Source organism: Lycium barbarum, chromosome 6 (assembly GCF_019175385.1).
Source record: "Lycium barbarum isolate Lr01 chromosome 6, ASM1917538v2, whole genome shotgun sequence".
Classification (NCBI taxonomy): Eukaryota; Viridiplantae; Streptophyta; class Magnoliopsida; order Solanales; family Solanaceae; genus Lycium; species Lycium barbarum.
Window position 1 is genome coordinate 24,241,051 of NC_083342.1, and position 8,397 is coordinate 24,249,447.

The following is an 8,397-nucleotide window of genomic DNA, read 5'->3' on the forward strand; positions in this document are numbered from 1 at the left end:
CGAGAGGCAAATGTATATAAAGTACTTATGTTTTGATAAAATATGATTTTCCTACAATTGGTATGTAAAATTGATAAAAGAGCATTAAATGAGCAAGATAAGTAATAGAGTGAGCGGTGCTCGATAACTAGCTCCGGGTACCCGTCGCGGCCCCTAGTTGGGTCGTGACAGAAAGATCTTTATAAAAGTCTTCTTGAAAAAATGTTTTCTCATCATCATTAAAATTTTCAAAAAAACACTTTCCAAATGGTGCCCATCAGGGTTTGAAAAATTCTTCACTGATCTTTAGTCTTGTGGGTGATCCCCGACTAAAATCAATTGTGTGGTCTTGATCCATTAAATGGTTGGAAAATCCATGTCTGACTCGGTCAATTCCGTGTCTTGAATACCACTGACAATATTATCTTGATCAATTTTAAGACTACTGATTCTATTATTATCAGTTTCTCTAATTTGAGAAGTAGAAGCTCTAGATGGAGATTAAACAATATAATCACCTGGTGAAATATAAGAATGACATGAAGAATTTGATCTAGTCAGTCTAGATCTGGTGTTGATGCTATGACTTTCAGCTTTATCTAACAAAGATTTTGGTTCTGCAAACCTTAACTTTATAGTCCTATCTCGGGCCTGCTCAATTTCAGTAATATCAGTATTTAAATTATTTTTGGGGAGGAGCAGCTCCCTGTATGACCCACTCTTTGGGAAAATCAATTTCATCCCATTTAATAGGTCTATGAGTAACAACTTTGGATTTACCAAAATTAGTTTCTATCAAAATAATTTCATTTTTGAGATCCATAATTTTACACGTAGGATTCATAGTATATAATGGTTTAAAATATATTCTATAACAGATACATATTACTTCAGTACCGGGAATATAATCATAGCCATGTAATTTAACACTTAATATTAAAGCGTTTAGAGAATTCTTGTCCTGCAAAGATACCTGTAAATTAGGATAAGCATTAAAATATACAGGATCACATGCCAAACTAGTTTGAACCGTTCCTATGAGGGATTTTTTTCAATTTTGGTTCCTACCATCTCTTAAAGCTGCTATAAAGCTTTCAGGCAAGCCTCTTAATGTAAGTGGCTTGAATGCAACCTGTACTACCACAATATGCATAAATCTACAGGTTTCCCTATAAGGGGTTAAATCACTTTCAAATAATAATATAAAAGTGGCATGGTCATTATCAATTGTAATTGTTTCTTCAGTGGTTTTTACCACTTGCTTGAGACTTGATTTCTTAAAAGTACCCATTTGATAAATTAATCTAGGCTGAATTTTAGGGATAGTCCACTTATTAAGCAGATCTAATTGTTCAGACATATCATATTCCTCGTTTTTACTATTTTTAATTGTACTTTTACTCCTAATGATATTCATTAAGAAAAGTGTGTTGAACTTATATCACCTATTACTACCCTGTACTAACTCTGATACCACTAATCGACACGGATCACACAGTGAGATGATATCGGCATGGATCGCACGGTGAGATGATACTGCAGAGAGACTTTTACTAGGTTAATAACCTTGGAAAGGAGGTTGTCCAACTCAGAACACGTCAAAAAACAGCCCTAACGCCACTTTGGCTCAGCGGGCACATGAACAGGACCACCGCCTGAATTTGAACAGTCCGCCTGGGTTATTCTCTGCCTGACCTCAGTACCATCTTTGGTGAATCCTAGCTAATTAAAGATTTCTCACCATAATACCTAGTAGTCTAGTGTGATATATTCCAACATAATATTTTTATCCTGTCATGTAGGCTAAATATGAAAATGTGAATTTAAATTTAAAGCAAAATAAAACAAAACAAAAATTACCTAATGGATGAAAGTTGTGCTCAGCAGATTTGAAGGTATAGTAAACAACAAACTTTTATTATAGAGAGAGTATTTTCACAAGTAGAGAAGGGGGGCTGTTCCATTAGATTATTTATACCAAATTTTTCACGTCCCAAATTTTGAGAGGCGTGACTGGCACTCGATGCCATACTAGGACTGAGCAAACTACTCTAAATCTATAACTCTGGAGGAGTAACCCGCATCTTAGGCCGATAGGACCTACCTGCACACAGACAATACCAACAAGCCGGCAAGGCCGCAATCTGGATATATATATATATATATATATATATAAATACTGACTGTCTCGTCTAAACTGGGAACACACTCCCAAAGTATGTATACACAGCTGAGCAAGCCGACCAGGCTGCTATGATTGTACAAAGCCAACAGTACCCAAATAGACATATACAAGCCAACAAGGCTATCACACAGACACACTATATATATGACTCGTCTACAAGCCTCTAAGGAAAGTATGACTGTACCATAGTCGGGACAAGGCCCCGGCCTGCCCATCCAATTTGTAGTCAAAAGAGAGAGACTCCAAAGAACTGGTAACTCTGAACAAAAAAGGAGCTCACCAATAAGCCGATATCAGATCCTGTGTACTGGGGAGGTCTATCAATCTGTCTATCTGTACCTGCAGGGATGAATGCAGCATCCCCGACAAAAGGGTTGTCAGTATGAAATAATGTATCGAATATGTAAGGCAATAGATAACTGAAACTGAACTGAAAACAATACAATATGGAGGCCAAAGAATGCCCAGAATATCTCTCTGATCTGTCTCAAATGAAATGCAATATAATAATATCGTATATCTCACTGACCAAGTGGCCAAGCAATTGTATCTCACTGACCTGTCGGCTAGGCAAAATAAAAATGTCTCACTAACCAAGTGGCAGGCTATATAAAATGTCTCACTGACCCGTAGGCCAGGCATATCTATCTCACTGACCAAGTGGCCAGGCTAAAGAAAAATATATGTATATCACGCATGTGCTAAAAAATAACGATACTGTAACATGTCTCTTCTGTCTCTCTATGAACTCAAGGACATAGGGAGGGGACATGGCCCCTCAAAAATATAACATAACACTCGAAAGCTATGCAAGAATATGATAAGCTCTACTTTCATAAATCTCTAGTCACTAGGTTCATTACGCTCTTAACATATATGGAATCATGCCAAGGAAAGAAGGAACAACCTTAACATACCTCGCTTACTTAACCACTCAATGCTTATCCTTCCGAGCTTGCAAATCTCAAAATTCAAGAAAACTTTAATTCCAAGGTTACTCCACCTTAAAAATACTCACCCAAGCATCTTCAAAAAGAGGAGACAAGTGTAGACCTCACTTGGAAACCCTACTTTAATCTTTGATCTTTGATTTAGGCTTGGAATTTGTATGGAGAGGTTTCTAAGGCTTTCTAGGACTTGGGGTTATGTTAAAATGAAATAAAATGAAGAGGGGATCATAATTATATAATTGTGGAAATCAACCGCCTCAATTTTTATGGCCACAATTACTGGCTATAATTCAAATTACGGTCCGTAACTTAATTCGTAAAATTTTATACAGATCGTAACTTTCATTGTATTTCTCGGATATGCGATCTGTAAATTGCATCGGAAAGCTAACTTCTTGAACTTCAAGTTTCATAGATTATGCATTCCATAACTCTCGTATTCTAGGAGATATATGTCCCTCAAGTTGGACCAAAAATCCTGTCCAGAATTCTGCCAATATTTTTCCAAAGTTTCGACAAACTTAATTTCTTCGATGCACTTGATCTCAGAACCTTTAAATACTTGTTTAACACTTGTTAAAAGTAGTCCTTAACCTTATAGGATATCATAGCCTCTCTGGACTTACGTTATTTTGCTTACGACGCAATCGACTCAGAAATTTATGAGGTATAACATCCAGCTTCCCTTAGAAACAGTCGTCCTCGAATGTTAAATTCTCAGGAATTCTATAAAAATTTCAGCAGAGTTTCCCCTGTAACTGTACCACTACTATCCTGTCACAACAATAACCCAAAATATACAATGCCACACAGGGCCACAACAAGCAATAACAACAATAGCCTCACACGATTAATAATCATAAGGGATGAAACACTACGCACCTGAAAGTAACGGTGTCTCTGTCTGGACCTCATTTATGAGTGGAAATAAATGAAAATATCTAGATCTGATATCTTCCTCAGCTTCCCAAGTCATTTCCTCGATATGCCTGTTCTTCCAAAGGACTTTAACTGCAGCTACATCCTTAGTCATCAATCTCCAAACCTGTCTATCTAGAATGGCAATGGGAACCTCTTCATATAATAGTTGCTCGGTAACCTGAACATCATCAATGATCACAACTCTCGAAGGATATCCAATACACTTACGGAGCATGGATACATGGAAGACTAGGTATATGGACTCTAAGTCGGAAGGTAGATCCAACTAATAAGCTACCTTGCCCACTCTACGAATAATCCTATAAGGTCCAATGTATCGAGGGCTAAGCTTGCCTTTCTTGTTGAATCTCATCACACCTTTCATAGGTGATACCTTTAAGAATACCCAATCATCTACCTGAAACTCCAAATCACGTCGTCGATTATCTGCATAAGACTTCTGGTGACTCTACGCTGCCAACAGCCTTTCCTGAATAAGCTTAGCCTTATCAACTACCTTCTGGATTAAATCTGGCCCTATCATCTTAGATTCTCCAACCTCGAACCATCCGATTGGTGATCTACACTTCCGTCTATATAAAGCCTCATACGGGGCCATCTGAATACTGGAATGATAACTATTATTATAAGCGAACTCAACAAGCAGTAAATGATCATCCCAGCTACCTTTGAAGTCAATCACACATGCCCGTAGCATATCCTCGAGGGTTTGAATGGTACATTCAGCCTGTCCGTCTGTCTAGGGGTGAAATACCGTGCTAAGATTCACTTGAGTCCCCAAACCCTTTTGAAAAGATCTCCAAAAGTTAGTCATAAACTGTGCACCCCTATTGGAGGTAATGGATATAGAAAAAACATGAAGTCGGACTATCTCTTTAATATAAACTTCGCATAATCCTCGACTGAGTAAGTAGTCCTGACAGGCAGAAAATGTGCTGATTTTTTCAGTCTATTAACAATTACCCATATAGAATCAAACCTACACTGAGACTAGGGTAAGCCTGTAATGAAATCCATATTAATTGCTTCCCACTTCTAATTCGAAATTTCCATAGCCTGCAATAATCCGTCAGGTATCTGATGTTCAATCTTCACCTATTGATAATTAGGACACTGGGCTATGAACTCTGCAATATCTTTCATCATTCCATCCCACCAACAAACCTTTGTGATATTATGGTACATCTTTGTTGACCCTGGATAGATAGAATAGCGGGAATAATGAGCCTCCGCCATAATCTGCTGACGTAACCCTGCAACGTCGGGTACACATAACCTACCTCGATACTTGAGGACTCTATCTCCAGTAATCTCGAATGATGATTTCTTCTTTTGCGGAGATATATCCCTGTAATAGGTCAATGAAGGGTCTTCATACTGACGTCTTTTCACCTCGGCTACTAAGGATGATGTTGTTGCAGTCTGAAGAGTAACTCTTACATCTCCTAAATCTATCACTCTGACCCCCAATTTGGCTAACTGAAGAAGCTCATGAGCCAATTCCCTTTTCCAGCCCACAGGTATGCTAAACTACCCATAGATTTGCGGCTGAGGGCTTCTGCTACCATATTCGCCTTCCCTGGGTGGTACAGAATATCAATATCATAATCTTTCAGCAATTCTAACCATCGTCTTTGCCGCAAGTTCAACTCCTTCTGCTTGAAGATGTACTGAATACTGTTATGATCTGTATAGATGTCAACATGAATGCCATATAAGTAATGTCTCCAGAATTTAAGTGCATGAATCACGGCTGCTAACTCAAGGTCATGGGTCGGGTAGTTCTTCTCGTGCTTCCTAAGCTGTCTAGAAGCGTAAGCAATCACCTTGTCGTGTTGTATCAATACGCAACCCAATCCGACCCCCGAAGCATCATAATAGACAGCATAAGCCTCGAACCCCTCTGGAAGTGTCAGAACTGGCGCCGAAGTCAACCTATCCTTTAATTCTTGAAAACTCCGCTCACAAGTTTCTGTCCATTGGAACTTAGCTGCCTTCTGAATCAACTTCGTCAACGGGGCAGAAAGAGAAAAGAAGCCCTCTATAAATATTCTATAATACCTTGATAAACCCAGGAAACTACGAACCTCTGTCGGCATCGTGGGTCGAGGCCAAGTCTTCACAGTCTCTATCTTTTGAGTATCTACTTTGATGCCCTTATCTGAAACAATATGACCTAGGAGAGCCACAGAGTTTAGCCAGAACTTACATTTGGAGAATTTTGCATACAACTTCCGATCCTGAAGAACTCTGAGTACCGCACGCAAATGATCTGCATGCTCAGTCTCTGATCGAGAATAAACCAGAATATCATCAATAAATACTATCATGAATAGTATGTTATGAGTATAATCTTATTATGCGGGATAATAATGATGAGGAGGAAGTGTTTGATACAAGTGTATAAGGGATGGTGTTAAAGTTTTATGGATTGATTATGAAGAGAAGTTTTGGATTGATTTGAGTCTAATTTGAATATAAATCTCTTGGCTATGGTATTGTTGATGCTGTTATTGTTGTTTGGGAGTTGTTTCAGAATTTGGTGGAAGTAAGTGATATAGGGGAGATGCTGCTCAAATTTCGCTAGCTCACCTAATAGTAGGCTAACCCTTTCTTTCTTATGGCATGATCACTTCAATACGAACATATATGCAAATGTCCTCCATAATGACTCCATTTCTAGAAATGCTAAAGCTTATAGTTTGATGTTCTTATGATATTATTGATCCTTGATTCTTGGTTATTGATCTTGAGCATTGTTGTTGATCTCATCTTATGATAGTTGTTCTTTCAAGGTGAGATATAGCGATGATGATGATTTTATAATGGAAATCGGAGGGTTATAGACCTTACGTCACTCTGATAGAGTTGTAGCTTTCATTTGGGCTCTCATGCATGCTTTATATATATATATATATATATATATATATATATATATATATATATATATATATATATATATATATATATATTTATTTTCTCACACCGCGCCGCACTATAATCGGTTGGGCAGGCACGCAGATGTGCACACCACTACAGTGAACAGATTATGATGTTACCTCGGACGCTGGATGATAATGATAACACCGAGCCTAAATGGTCGGGAAGGATACTATATATATGTATGTATGAAAATGGTTTTTTTAAAAGCTAAGCATGCGTGACATCCGCCTTAAGAGGCATTCAGAGGTACAGACTGATCTCTTTATCTTATGTCATATTCATGCTTTCATTATTTTGTTATTCATGCCTTATATACTCGGTACATTATTTGTACTGATGTCCTTTTTCTTGTGGACGCTGTCTTCATGCCCGCAGGTAGACGGTTCAGACTCATAGGTTATCTTCTCAGCCGTTGTACATGAGCATTCCACTTGTTCCGGAGCTGCAGTCCAGTCGGTATGATCCTTTTTGTGTACAGATAGGTACGACGAGGTCCTATCCCGTCCTTTTATGTTATGTACTCCAATAGAGGCTCATAGACAGATGCGTACAGTTAGTTGTTCTGTGACCTTCTCGGTCCTTATTTTGTTGTATCATTATTCAGATAGCCTTATCGGTTGTATACTTGGGCATAGTTTAACGATGTAGATATATATCCTTTTGGGCTTGTGTCTTTACATATTATGGCATTGATGAGCTAGCATTATGGCCCACCTAGATATGATTATGAGATTCATGTATGTTAGAAGGTGATTGGTAGGTTAGCTTCAGGTATCACGAATAGATCTAAGAAGGGTCTGAATATGCTATTCATCAATTCCATGAACACTGCTGGCATATTAGTCAACCCGAAAAACATAACAAGGAACTAAAAATGACCATATATGGTCCTAAATGTTATCTTCGGAATGTCCTTCCCTCTGATCTTAACCTGGTGAGAGCCTGACCTCAAGTCTATCTTCGAGAAATATCTAGCACCCTGCAATTGATGAAATAAATCACCTATCCTCAGAAGTGGAAACTTGTTCTTAATCGTCACCTTATTCAACTGCCTATAGTCGATACACATCCGTAGCGAACCATCTTTCTTTCTCACAACAACACTGGGGCTTCCCACGGTGACGTACTAGGTCTGATAAAGCCCTTCTCCAGAAGATCCTTCAACTATTCCTTCAACTCTCTCTACTCAATTGGGGCCATCCTATAAGGAGGGATGGATATCGGCTGAGTACCCGGTAGTACATCTATAGCGAAGTCAATTTCTCGCTCTGGTGGGAGGCCTGGAAGTTCGTCTGGGAACACATCTGGGAACACATTAACTACAAGACCGGACTGAAGAGTTGGCGTGTCACGACCCGACTCGGGGCCGCGACGAGCACATGGTGCTAACCCACCCGA